The sequence below is a fragment of the Notamacropus eugenii genome, chromosome 7 (genome assembly GCF_028372415.1).
Source record: "Notamacropus eugenii isolate mMacEug1 chromosome 7, mMacEug1.pri_v2, whole genome shotgun sequence".
Classification (NCBI taxonomy): domain Eukaryota; kingdom Metazoa; phylum Chordata; class Mammalia; order Diprotodontia; family Macropodidae; genus Notamacropus; species Notamacropus eugenii.
Window position 1 is genome coordinate 142,312,426 of NC_092878.1, and position 13,682 is coordinate 142,326,107.

The 13,682-nt window shown below is 40.2% G+C and overlaps 1 protein-coding gene across 3 annotated transcripts in view; it reads left to right on the forward strand.

Moving 5' to 3' along the window:
- The first annotated feature begins 1,219 nt into the window (after positions 1 to 1,219).
- Positions 1,220 to 13,682, forward strand: part of KLHL8 (kelch like family member 8) — a 43,326-nt gene continuing 30,863 nt past the window's right edge. For 2 of the 3 annotated variants that reach the window (XM_072622549.1, XM_072622551.1), the window contains exon 1: positions 1,220 to 1,421. The gene's annotated coding sequence lies outside the window, so the exon portion shown is untranslated. Of the gene's footprint in view, positions 1,422 to 5,696; positions 5,721 to 13,682 lie in introns of those variants that run through there. The other variant, XM_072622550.1, reaches the window with a different exon arrangement.

Here is a 13,682-nt window from a genome sequence, read left to right on the forward strand (position 1 = left end):
CTAGATGGAAAGATCTAACATTAAAAAGGATAGGAAAAGTCTTCTCATAGAAGATGAGCTTAGTTGAGACTTAGAGAAAGCTAGCTCAATCAGGAGGTAGAGATGGGAAGAGAGAATTCCAGACACGGGAGACAGACAATGGCAATGCCTAGAAACAGAGTTGGAGGGTCTTGTGAAAGGAATATCAGGGAGGTCAGTGTCACTGGATCACGGAGTATGTGAATCAGAATAGGGTGTGAAAAGATTGGAAAGGGTAGGTTATGAAATTCAAACACAGGATGGTCCTGGAGGTGAGGGAGAACCAATGGGGTTTATTGAATAAGGGGGTGACTTGCTCAGACCTATGCTTTAAAAAGACCAGTGATAGCTGAGTGGAGGAAGGATGGGCATGAAGAATGATCCGCTGACCAGTGAGTAGGCTATTTATTGCATTGGTCCAGGCGTCGGGTGACGAGGACCTTCACCAGGAGTTTGGCAGTGTCGGAGAGGGGAGAAAGAGACGCTGCCATTGGTTTGGCTTCATGCAATACATCTTCTACAAATATATTTTTGTACACTTCAAGGTGTACTGTCGTCTCCTCAAGGACTGTAAGCTCCTTCGGGACAAGGACTGATTTTATTGGGTTTTTTTCTTTGAATCCCCAGAGTTTAGCACAGTGACAGACCCACATCAGATGTTTTATGTATAGTAATAATGATGAACATACATACATACATACATAAACACGAACTCAGGAAACAGCCTATCTAGGGAACATGAACCCACCCTCTTCACCTCTTGTTTGCAATTTTACTGGCCCTGGACACACAATACACATGGATAGACATGGATAGGTAGGGATAGCTGCATCTGCATCTCTCTCTCTCTCTCTCTCTCTCTCTCTCTCTCTCTCTCTCTCTCTCTCTGTCTCTCTGTCTGTCTCTCTGTCTGTCTCTCTCTCTGTCTCTGTCTGTTTCTGTCTCCGTCTCTCTCTCATCTATGCATGTTGCTATGTTGATTAATAAGGCGAGGTGGACCGGCTAGCCTCGAAGGTCTCCGACTACTGACGAGGAAGCTGTTAGCCCCTCCCTGTGTACCGCTCCCAGCCTGTACCTCTCAGCTAGCTTCGCTCACTTGCAGCCCAGCGAAGGGGAAGAGCAGAGGACACAAAGGAACTACATTTCCCAGAGTGCTCTCCGCCCGGGCCGGCCCGCCCGCGCATGGGCAGTGACAGCGCGGGGGGGCGGAGCCTCCAGGGCGCGCGCTGAAGGCGCGTGTCCACCACCGTAGCTCGCCCCGCTGGCGCCCGCCGGCCTGACCACGGAAGCCCCGAAGCACCTCGCTCCGAGCCTGTGCCCCGGGGAAGTTGGCGCCGCCTCTAGTGGAAGAGCAGAGGAGCCAGGGAGGAGGAGGGGGGTGGACCCTTTTCAGACCAAGCTAGGTACGAGTCCTCCAGTCCGCTCCGACCGCCCCCGCCATTGTCCCCTCCGTGCACCCTGCTGTGCCCCTGAGGGGAGACCCGTGGCCCCCCATCTCCACTGTCGGGGGCAGGCTCGCCGCCTCCATCCCCCTCCGCTCCCCCCCCTCACCTTCTCGGCCCCCTGCTGGGGGCGTCCATCCGGCGTCCGGAAAAAGAGGAGACGCACCTGGAAGGGGAGGGGGCGAGCCTAGAGCGCCCCCCGGAGCCCGGGGCCTGGAGCGGCCTCGAGGCCCGGCGGCGTCCGGGACCGGGGGCGGGAGGCGGGGGTGCTCCGGGACAGGGGAGGGGGCGGTGCCTAGAGCCTTGGAGTCCGATCGTACCCGCGTGACCCTGGGCAAGTAACGCAACCCTGTGTGCCTCAGTTTACTCATCTGTAAAATGAGCCAATGAAGGAAACGGCAAACCAAATCGTGACCCCCTGGGGGGGAGGGGTCAGACCCCACGGAAAACTGAGACAAGAATCCACCGGGCCGGACCAGGGGGTGGGGGAGGGGGCGATGACCCCTGGCTTGGCTCCGGGACCCATGGAACGGGAGGCTCCCTTGGCCTTCGGACCCGGTGTCCGGCGGGCTTAGTGCGGCACAAACGGATCTCAGCCTGGCGTAGAGAAGAGCAGTGCGTGGGTGCGTTTGTATGTTACAGGTAACACTTTTTGGATACTTTGTTACTGTCCGAGGACTTTACCGTATTCTCTCTTCTGATCCTCCGCGATAATCCTGCCGTGTAGGAAAGTCAGATTTGTGGACATCGCCTGCCCTTCTGTGGGATAGAAAAGGGCGCAAACCGTGCACCTTCCCTAATTTCCTGGAGCTGCTGATGCCTCCCCCTAAAATATAATGTAATTCACATGTCCTATGTATTTATAATGTAGTATAATATTTATGTTTGTAATATATATTTGTTTATAAATAGATATATGACTTGTTTATAATACAGTATAATAATATGATTATATTATTTGATTATAGATTATATGTGTATATATAATGTTATATATAATATGTAATATTGTGATTACATATACTATAATTTATAAGTAATAGAAACATACATAATATAATATAAACACTGCATTTTGTGTTGTGGATCCCTTTGGTCACCTGAAGAAGCCTATAGATCCCTTTTCAGCATGTTTTAAAATGTATAAAATACCTAACATTGCAAATGAAAGCAATTATATTGAAATAGTGAAATATTTTTTCAAATAATTTTTAAACCCCAGGGATCAAATGTAAGTTTTCAGTGCTTAGCACCCAGAAAGCATTTGTTTATCAGTTTCTTGACAGTGGTTTTGTGGCTTCATGAAAGTAAAGTCCCCCACCCCCCAATGCCAATGTTTAGCTTGTCAGTTAAGTTAGGAGTGCGATTTTTCTCTGTAGTATTTTTGTATTGTGGTACTTACAGGTTTGTTCAGTCTCAAGTTATTTGACTTCTCTCAGTCTCTGGCAGTTTTTTTCTTAAAGTTCAGAATTGAATGCCATTTCATAAAACACCTGAGCCCGTCACCATACTTACTGATCTGTCTTTAGAGTAAGAGAACTATATGTATATATTTTAAATTTTCAAAAATTCCATATTAGCCATGTTACCAAAAAAAAGCAAGAAAATAAAGTGAAAAAATTCTTCAGTCTTCCCTTAAGAGTTCATCAAGAGAACTATATTTTAAAAATCACTCTTAGAAAAGTTTAGCAGAGAATTTTATCTGCTGATAAAATTTGTTCATTCTTTTACTCTCATTTATGTTGACTTGTTTAATATTAACAGTTTGCTTTCTATCAGTATTTTGTATACTTTTTCCCCCTCCTTCCCACTTGACCTGTTATAGCCAAGACTCTAGGTCCTCAAGTGTGGCACTTTGATTGAATACAAAGTAACCAGAACAAAACCTTTTATTAAAGGGCTTTGTTCTGTGAAATTTGAATTCAGTCAAAGATCACTTGAGGACCTAGAGGGACACATGTGGCCTTGAGGCAAAAGGATTCCCCACCTCTGGAAGAGTTTGGGCAGCCAACAGCTGACCAAGGTAGCTTCTTAACTATTTCTCTAGTGGAGAAGTCTCTCTTCTTTCAGCTTCATGATGTAAATTTAGTTGATCCAAAGAGTCGAGTGTAATAATAACTCACTTTTATCTAGCATTTTCCGGTTTATCCAAGGCATGCCTTGAAATTTACATTTAAAAAAAATATATGAATTGCTGTGAATATTGATGTAAAATAGATTGTACTAGAATGTTCCCAGCTATCTGTAGTTACCTTTAGGGTCATCCTGGATGTTTAAGGTAGTTTAATCTCTCAGCACTTGATAAATATAAGTGTTCTGATATCAGTTAAATATTCTAAGACACTGAATTTATCAAGAGAAAATTTGTTCCATTGTCAGGGAGCTTTATGAACCAAATCATTGATCAATAGATATGTAGTATTAGAAGCTTAGGAAAGTAATTATTATGACAGTTAAGCATAACCCTTATAGGAATATGTATTTGGACTTTTAAAAAGTTATTCTGACATTTCTGTGTTTAAGGAAAATCAGGTATAGGTTTGTTTTCGTTTTCTGTATTTGGATATACCACAAAAGTCATTTTTATTTTGAAGATGAAAACTTATGTTTATTAGAGTTGAAAATATACATGATTATATTTGTCAGTTCTTGAATTTGATTTTATTTCTACCATGTTCAGTAAGTCTCTGCTTTCCTAAATGTATTTATTCTGTATTAACCTGTTGAAATGAACCGAGATGAAGTGAAAGGTTTTTAATCTCTTAATCTCTTATTTTTTGTACATACTAGATAACTTCTAATACAGTTAAAGTTGTATAAGATACATTTAGTCCTACTTGAAGGGATTTTGTCTTCCTTTCTGTAGACTGTTTTCTAAAAGTAAATTCTAATAGTTCATTTTCCAGTGGATTTAGTTAGTCTTTGTTAATGTGGAAAACATGAATTTTTTTCATCAAAGAAATGTATTTGTAATTAGTGTTATCAGAATTCCAATAACTTTTTAGTTCACTTGAGTCCGTCCTGTTCTAATAATAATAGAATTGGAAGGACCATTAGTAAAGTTCTCCATTTCATTGCCCTTTCTTGGGATGGTTGTTTAAACGAATGACAGAGCATTTACATTCTGCTTTTTCTAGTCTTGAAATGTCATATTTTAGGGTGTAACATCTATAACCTAATAATAACATTATGTTTATGTTCATGTGGGACCATGACAGGACTGATCCAGCATTAGACATTTTCTTGTGGTTTGTTTTCTAAGTCTTTGAAAGACTCAGTAATAGGCTTCCTTTTTCATACCGGATGCTTTAGATTAGCCTTTGCAGGAAAAGCAACATTCTCCTTCTCTGTGACATGCAATATGGAGGCATCTAGCGAATGTTAAATACTAGTTGATAATTATATGGCTTTCAGTATTGTTTTAAATGGAAAACAGATGAGTATATCTTCAAGAAATATTTCTTGATCCTCTTTTAGAAATTTAATACTTGTTTATATGAATTAGGTCATTTTTATGGTATAGTTGATAAATTAGAGGTTCTTTAATATACCTAATTGAAATTTGAGATTTTTAGACTTAATGTCAACCAAGTTAAATTTCAGCTTTTATCACTGAAATCTGAACTGTTATGTAGATGAATCTATTTCCCTCGGGATAAGTTGCTAGGCTATGGAGCTGTGGGGTTTCAGGCCAACTCTTGTTTCTGGATCAGTTAACTGCTAGCATCCACAAAGCCTGGTGAGGATTTAATGGTCAAATGTTGCCAGCCACAATGTTGTTAATGAGTTTGGGCAGTGAGACAACCTTGGACATTATGTGTTGGGGATGAAGGGGTGGAAATTGGCAAACATTTTCACCTAAAATTGAATAGTAGACGCAGTGACATAAGTTGATTTTTAAGATATGTGGAATAAATTGTAGATCTGTGTGTTTGGCCTTCTAGGCTTGTAGTGTAAGGAGAAATAGACTCTGAAGAGTGTATAATTTTCTACATTGGGCACTTAAGACACACCTCAGCCTGGAAGATTCATTCACCCCTGTTGATCAGCCAGTTCCTCATGGAAGCATCATTTTAAGGAAGGATTTGGGCCAGCAGTGCTCGAATCTTCTTTCCTCTCTGGGCTCTGCTCCTGACTCAAAGGACCTTTTCCTTCACCATGTTTCAGCAACCTTCTCATCCTGGAAGATACCTCATCCCTCGCTGCCTGGAAGCAGCCTGGAAGATCCTTTTGATCCTATGGTTCCCTGTTCCTCTATTGGTGAGTTCCTCTTGGAATCTCCAATTGAGGAAGTGCCTTCATTCACCTACCATCTCTGCACCTGAGTTTCCAGGTTTTTCATCCACGTTCCTGTGTGTGGGTACTTTCCCACTCCCCATCCCCCTTTTCAGCACCCTTTTATGAATTGTCTTCTCCCATTAGAATGAGATTTATGTTTCTTAATGGTATAGCCTAGCTTTCTTTTCATGTGTATTCCTAGCACTTAGCACAATGCCTGGTACATAGTAAACACTTAATAAGCACATAGTAAGCACTTAAATTTGTTGACTTGATTTTAGATACCAGTGCTACTGTCCTTTAACTGTGAGAAAAGGAAATCCTTATTGTGCACATTTTCCAGTAACGTGAGTTTTATTATGCAACTTTCCTAATTTGCCAGTTAAGGTCTGCTGTAAGAAATATTTGTGAATAGTTAATTTTCTGCATTTGATGAAGTGAAAAAATTATAATTAGTTATCTTTTGAGCATCTCAGAGTAACTTTGTACCTTTTCTATTTTCTATGCTTTTTGTTTAAAAAAAAATGACAACTCTGCTTTACAGACTATCATTTCTCTGCCTTTGTTTTTATTGAGTGAGAAAATACAGGGATTGAAGAATTGAGCTAAAATTGGACATTAGCATAGCAGACAGTCTCCAAGGTCATTCTGGTTAAGAATTTCTTTCCAGTGTAATGTGAAAGAAATACTCAATTTACGCTTGTGCTTTTTGGCACAACTCTTCCAGAAACAAATTTGTTAATTATCTTCTAACTCTCAACATCTCATTTTAGAGAATGAGAGAAATCCAAAGAGAAAGAGATCCATTCTGTGTGTGAAAATCTCTCTGGCCCCAGTCATTTTTCATAAATAATTTAACATTCTCAAGCAAAAGGCAGAATTCCACGATGAGAAAACACATACAAGTTCAGGGCTTCCTGACTTCAAAGTAGTTGCTTTATTATTTATGCCATTCTGCTCCCATAATCATTTTAAATGGTTCAAGTTACTATAAGATTCTAAGAGCTAGGAGTCTCTTAGTGACCACCTTAGTCCAGCCACTTCATCTTTTACATGAAGGCCCCACAGCTCAGAGATGGTAACTAGCTCGCCTAAGAAGCCTCACACCCACATCTCTTGACTTCGGGGATCCTCTTTTCTCTACCACTCTTTGCCTCTGTTATAAAAGTTCTCTATAATGGCCACAAAGAACATGTACCATTTATGTGATACATATGATGTATCAGAGTATACCAGACATTTATGAAATGCTTACAGGGTACTAGGTACTGTTAAATGCTAGCAATACAAATCCAAGCAAATGGAAACTTCTCTCTGGAAGTATAGACTAGTAATAGGAATAGAAAAAGGGACTGAACCTGGGTTTGCATTAGTATAGAGAACTCTTCACTGAGGAAACTCCCTTTACCACCAGGCAAGTTGGCATCGTTTATGCAATTTATGCAGCTTACATTGCTTAGGAGCCCCAAGAGGTTAAGTGACCAATGTCACACGTATGGTATTTGTCAGGAACTGGCCTTGAATTCAGGTCTTCTGGCTTTAAGGTTGACTCTTTATTTGTTCTACCTCTGTATGGATTGCTGGAGGTAAGGTATTAGAATGGAAAGAATTAAGGACTTGGAGGCATGCCTCAGTTTTCTCATCAGATAGGGGTTTTACCAATGCTACTTAACCTACAGAGTGATTGTGAGGATCCAATGAGTTAATCTTTATAAAACTACAATGTGTTTTATAAATGACACCTATTGCTAATTAATATTACTTTAAATTTTTGCCTCATATGGGCTTTTAAAAGACTATTTAAATGGCCTGGATCTCTTTTAAAAGTTGTCTAGAGACGTTTGAACATCTTTATGGTGCCTTCTTTTTCTCGAGGTCCTTCCAGTTTTACTCAGGCTGTGGGAACAGAAAGAACATAATGGATTCTCCTGTATCAATAACTGTAGCTATTGGGCGTTTGGCCCTTAGGTACAGTACTTAGAGAGGCTTAAGGCAAGGAGTCATTTGGTTAAGTACCCTTCAGAGGAAGGTGGAGGGTCTCTCCTAGATGCCAGTATATGATTTCTCTAAAGGTTGGTATACCCCTCCAGTTTCCCTTGCCTTTCCCAATCCTTTGAGAGTCACTGGGAACCAGCCTTTAGCTCCATCAGGACAGTGAGGCATCTATTAAGTGCTTACCATGTGCCAGTCACCATGCTAAGCATTAAGGATACAGAGACCCTGCCCCCAAAGAGCTGAATTCGAATGGAGGAAATAGCATGCAGATAATAAGCTACATACAAGCAGTATGCAGAGGAGATTAAAGGTAATCTGAGAAGTGAAGGCACTGATAGATGGTGGGACCAGGAAAGTCTTGCAGAAGTGGGGTTTGAGCTGAGTCTTGAAGGAGGCCAGGGAAACAGGGAAAAGGGGAGGGCAGAACATTTCAGGCATTGAGGCCCACCATTGTAGAAGCTTAGATACAGGAGATGGAGTGTTGTGTTCAAGGAACTACAAGTAGGCCAGTGTAATTAAATCATGGACAAAAAACAGAAGAGCAGCGCCAAGTTATAAAGAGTCTTAAATGCTAAACAAAGGAGTTTGTTTGATTCTTGGAGGTAATAGAGAACCATTGGGGTTCACCGAGTGAAGGAGGTGGGGAAGTAGATGTATGGTCAGACCTGTCATTTTAAAAAGTTGCCTTGGTAGCTATTTGGAGGATGAACTAGAATGAGATAAGGAGACAAGTTAGAAGGCCATTAGAATGGTCTGGGTGCTAAACAGTAGTGCCTTGGAATTATAGTATCCGTTTGAGGAAAGATTTAAATGAGTGGTTCTTAAATGTTCTCAGTCCCAGACCACTGATTTTACTTCTCAGATTCAGTAAACATTTGGCAAGCCAGATAGATATTATACACACTATTCTCATTGAGATGAAGCTTGTACCCGATTTAGGCCTCGAAATATGGAAATGGGGTCGAGAGGAAGTAGTCTTTACAAAACACAGGACATGACATCAGCAAAGGCAGGGGAAAGGTCAGGATTAGAACAGCAGTCCATTATGCCTTGGTTTTAAATCTCCTGATGTGAAATCTTGTCTCCCCCTTCCCCCTTCAAACCTAGTGTTGACTTTGGAAATCTAGTTTCATCAGCTTCTGTTATACCTGGCCCCACACTTATGAAAATCTTCTCAACCACAATGCATGTTTGGTAACCTTTGTCATAGCCCCCAGATGACCGACAGGAAAGTGTATTTATAGTAGCTGATAATGTCTCTTCCTGGAAACAGGCTAGAATATGCTAACTTAGTAGAGAAGATCTGTGATCTCTTTGCCTGTTTTCTCGTCAGTGAAGCTTTTATAATTCATTCAGATGATATTAGTCATCATTAAAAGGCAGCATGGTATAATGGAAAGAGTGTCAGACTTAAAATCAGAAGGCCTCGTTTTGAGTCCCGCCTGGTGTTGTCACTTAGCTGGTTATTACCTGAAACTGATTTATTACCTTCAGATTTCTTCAGATTTAGTCCTGCTATAACTTATTGCCCTTGTTCAAAAAAAACCCAACTTACTAAGCAACATTCTTCTGGTGTGATACATGGCAGTGAGTCGTGGAATACTGTATTGTAGACTCTGAAAGAGTTGAAGACTCTGAAAGTTGAAGAACCTCCAACTGGCAGTGGAGGAGTACATGGTAAATGTGAGCAGACTGTAGCACATTACACATGAGAGGTGTTTTCAGTACCAGTGGTATGAAACAAGTCTTCAGAGAAATATATAACCATAAAAAGATGTGCCAAGCTCATAGCAAAAGTGAGAAACAGACTTCTCACACAAAGCTAAGAAATAGATCTCCTGCATGCTCCACTGGAATCCCCCCTTCGGGAGAAGTTGTTGATTAGAGTTGCACAGGATGGACAGGTATGGGTGGATTGCAGTGTACGTTATTGGAGAGATTATCCATGTCAGCTAAATCATAGGCCTGTAAGTGTAGGTTAAAACCAACAGCATTTTTTTGGTCTGCCCTGGTTGGATTACTTTTAGTAGCAGAATGACTTTGCAGTTGACTTGTCTTGGTATCAACAACAGGACTAACTTGAAAATAGTATATTAATATAATTAGCCTATTTACAATGATTAATAGTCACTTTCAAGTAGTATTGCTGTCATGCTCCTAACTCGTGGAAATAAATTTCTCAAAGCCAAGTTCAAATCGTTGCTGCTTTAACCCCTAACCACCTTTTGCTCTTTCTTATCTCAACTATAGGATGTTATTTTTAGGTGTAATTATCATCTAGAGCCTTCAAGGCAGTCCTTGGGGTCAGGAAGCTCTGGGTTCAAATCCTGCATCTTACACAGTGACTTGGGTGTTGTATGGGTAACTTCAGTGCCCTAGATCCCTTCAGATTGAGTTGCCTGGCTTGCATAGGTGAAGAGGGAGTTCTGCAGACATGTCTGGACCAAAAAAAAAAGACTGTCTTCTAATTAAATATTAAATCTATTTTCAAATCCATTCTGTAAAGAAATCTTTTGGGGGACTTGGGGAAGGTAGTAAGAGCATGTCTGGATCTGTGATTTCATCTGTCAAGGGAACTCTCAGTCATTCAGTAAGCATTTACTAAGTTCTTCCTGGGGCAGCTAGGTGGTGCAGTGGATAGAGCACCAGTGCAGGAGTCAGGAGGACCTGAGTTCAAATCTCACCTCAGACACTTGACACTCACTAGATTTGTGACCCTGGGCAAGTCATTTAACCCCAATTGCCTCATCCTGAGTCATCTCCAGTCATCCTGATGAATATCTGGTCACTGGATTCACATGGCTCTGGAGAAGTGAGGCTGGTGACCTGCACAGCCCTCCCTCACTCAAAACAAAGTCAAGTACAAGTCATGTCATTATTTCTCTGATGGCATGGGTCTTCTTTGGGCAGTGAAGGATGAAAACACACACACACACACACACACACACACACACACACACACACACACACTCACTCTCCCTCCCCCTCCCTCCCTCTCCCTCCCCCTCCCTTCCCATTCCTCCCCCTCCCTCCCTCCCCCCCTCCCCCCCCCCCCTCAGTTCTTTCTGTATGGCAGGCACTATACTAAGCTCTGGGGATACATAGAAAGACAAAAACAGGGGACTCTAGAGTGCTCATATTCCCAGTGAAGAATTTCCTCACCTTCACCCAGTGAAGGTCTGTACCTGTTCCGCACATTCACCTTGCAGCAGTATGTACAAGAAGCAGGGTTTGAAGTCTTTCTGATCATCTCTCCACTGACCTTGTGCCTTTCTAAAATGATCCTAGATCTTCTGATTTTTATATATTTACTGTCTTTTCTATTAATTACAATTAATTAAGAAATAAAATATTAAATTTTTGGTTCTTCTGTTTCATTTTTTAAAAAGGTATTTGCTTATTATGGTCATTCATTGTAAAGCAGAGTATGATTGTGTCCAGAATTAATTTGTTTGATACTGTTGTATGTGAAATGATGTTTATTTTTCACAGTACCTTATCAGTAGAAAACAAACTAATTCTGTAATACTTGAAGTCTGCTTCTTCCCAAGAATGGAGGGTGACAGAAATGCTGACAATGTAAAAATACTTTTTACTTAGCTTTGAGGTTTTTTGTACCACATTTTAGTTCATTTAGCAAACCCTAAGGAGCACCTACCACATCCAAGATACTATGCCAGACATTAAGAAAATATAGAGATTAGTAAGACAAGGCCAGTGCTGTCAGAATATGTAATCTTTTAGAAGAACTAAGGTGTATACACAAGCATAAACCAAAATAGGATAGGATACATGTGAAAATGGGTAGATCCATTCATGTCACCCTCCTGTTCATTATATTCCAGTGGCTCTCTGTCTCCTCCACAGTCAAATACAAAATCTTATGTTCGTCATTCAAAGCCCTTCACAGCCTGGAACCCTCTCCTGCATCTTTCCAGTCCTCTTATACCTTACACCCTCCCCCCACACCCTCATGTACTCTGTGATCCAGTGTTGACACTGGTCTTCTTTGTTGTTCCTCATACAAGATACTTCATCTGCCAGCTTTGGGTATTTTCACAAGCTGTGTCCTATGCCTGGAATACTCCCCCTCCCAATTTCCACCCCCTGGCTTCCTTCAAGTTCCAGCTAAAATCCCATCAGCTAAAGAAACATTTCTTGATTCTTAATGATAGTGCCTTCCCTCTCTTGATTATATAATTATCTAATGTCTCCCCCTTAAAAAGTGCAGGGACTGTCTGTTGATTTTGTATCATAGCAGCTTAGTATCGTGCCTGGCACATAATAAATAATGATTGATGTTCAGAAAACCGTAAGCTCAGAGGAAGAATAGATCACTTGTTACTTGGAAGATCCCTTCAAGAAGGGGATGGTATTTGAGCTAGTTGGCATCGGAATTGAAGGAAATGGAGGGGCTAGTTGTACTTCTGTATTCTCATCTGAAAAGTGGTGCCAATGAGAACTGAAAAGCAATAGATGTAGAAGATACAGGAGGATCTTAGGTTCTGATTTAACAAATTTGGAACAAGACATTAGAACCATGTTGTGATGATCTAGCACAGAGAGAGCCCAGAAACTAATTCACTCTTGTCTGCAATTCTTTTCACCTTTGGAAATATATTAACAGCTCTCAGATAAATGAAATCAGAGCTGTTCTGTTATCCGTGGACTGGGGAAGTAGTTATGGGCTTTGATTTCAAAGACCTACACAGCTATATTGAAGGTCAAATGAAAGGTACACAAAACATTAAGTTAGGCAAAGAATTGTCGTAGTTGTGTCAATAAGAATTTGAAAGCAAGATTTCTTATGGATAAAGTACTAGGTCTATCAATCAAAAGTTGCCTAAAAATCCCCTTTTCTCTGAGTGCTCACTGATCTTTAATGGTTCATTAATCACTGACATAGGTAGATTACTAATATTAGATCTTATAGTTTAAAAAAATGAGAAAGTTGCATTGAATTGGGTATACCATATTGGGAGGACTTTATAGCTAAAGTCTGTCTCTGGGCTTTATATGTTGCTTTTTATCTAGCTAAATATCACGATTATAAACTCCATTTAGGAAAAGAAAGATTTTGATCATAGTACAGTTCTATAAATGTTATGTTTAAGTATGTAGCTTGAGTTAGAGAAAATTCTTTTATTTGCTTCTGTTTATGAAAAACAAATCACTATGATTTCTATATTAAGACAGTAGAAATTTTGTTGAATTTTTAAAAAATATTTTGGTAGTATCAGATTTTACTAAATAAGCTTATAAAATTGTGTGTTATATAATTATAAGCTGTTAGGAAAACTTTCAGATAAATTACCACATTCCTAAATACTGACTGTAGAAAAAGATAATGATCCTTCTTAAGAATTTTTAAAACCTGCTGTGTTTTCTGGATTTGAATAACTAAGATATATAAATGATATTGGCAACAGAAGGAAAGTCTTCATGTATTCTGTGGTTTATGAGTCTTTTCAGTCAGAAATAGCGTGCTGCTTTTAACTCTAGGTTATATAAAAACATAATCAAAAGTAGCATCTATTGAGTTCATATGAGATAAGTACTTTTTTTTAAAGACAAGCACAAGGAAAACAGTCCAGTCCATAGTTCACATTTATATATTTCTTTGGAATTGCCATGGACCATTGTACTTCTAAGAGAGTTAGTTTTTCACTGTTAACGATCATTACAATATTTTTGTTACTCTGTACATTGTATTCTCCTGGTTCTCTTGACTTCACTTTGTGTTATTTCATATATAAGTCTTCCCAGGCTTTTCTGAAACCATCCCCTTCTTACATCATGTCTTACAACCCAGCTTGTTCAACTATTCCCCAGTAGATGGGTGTTCCCTCAGTTTTCAATTCTTTGCCACCACAAAAAGAGCTGCTGTAAATATTTTTGTACATAAAGGTCCTTTGCCCATTTTTATGATTTTTTGGGGATACAAACCTA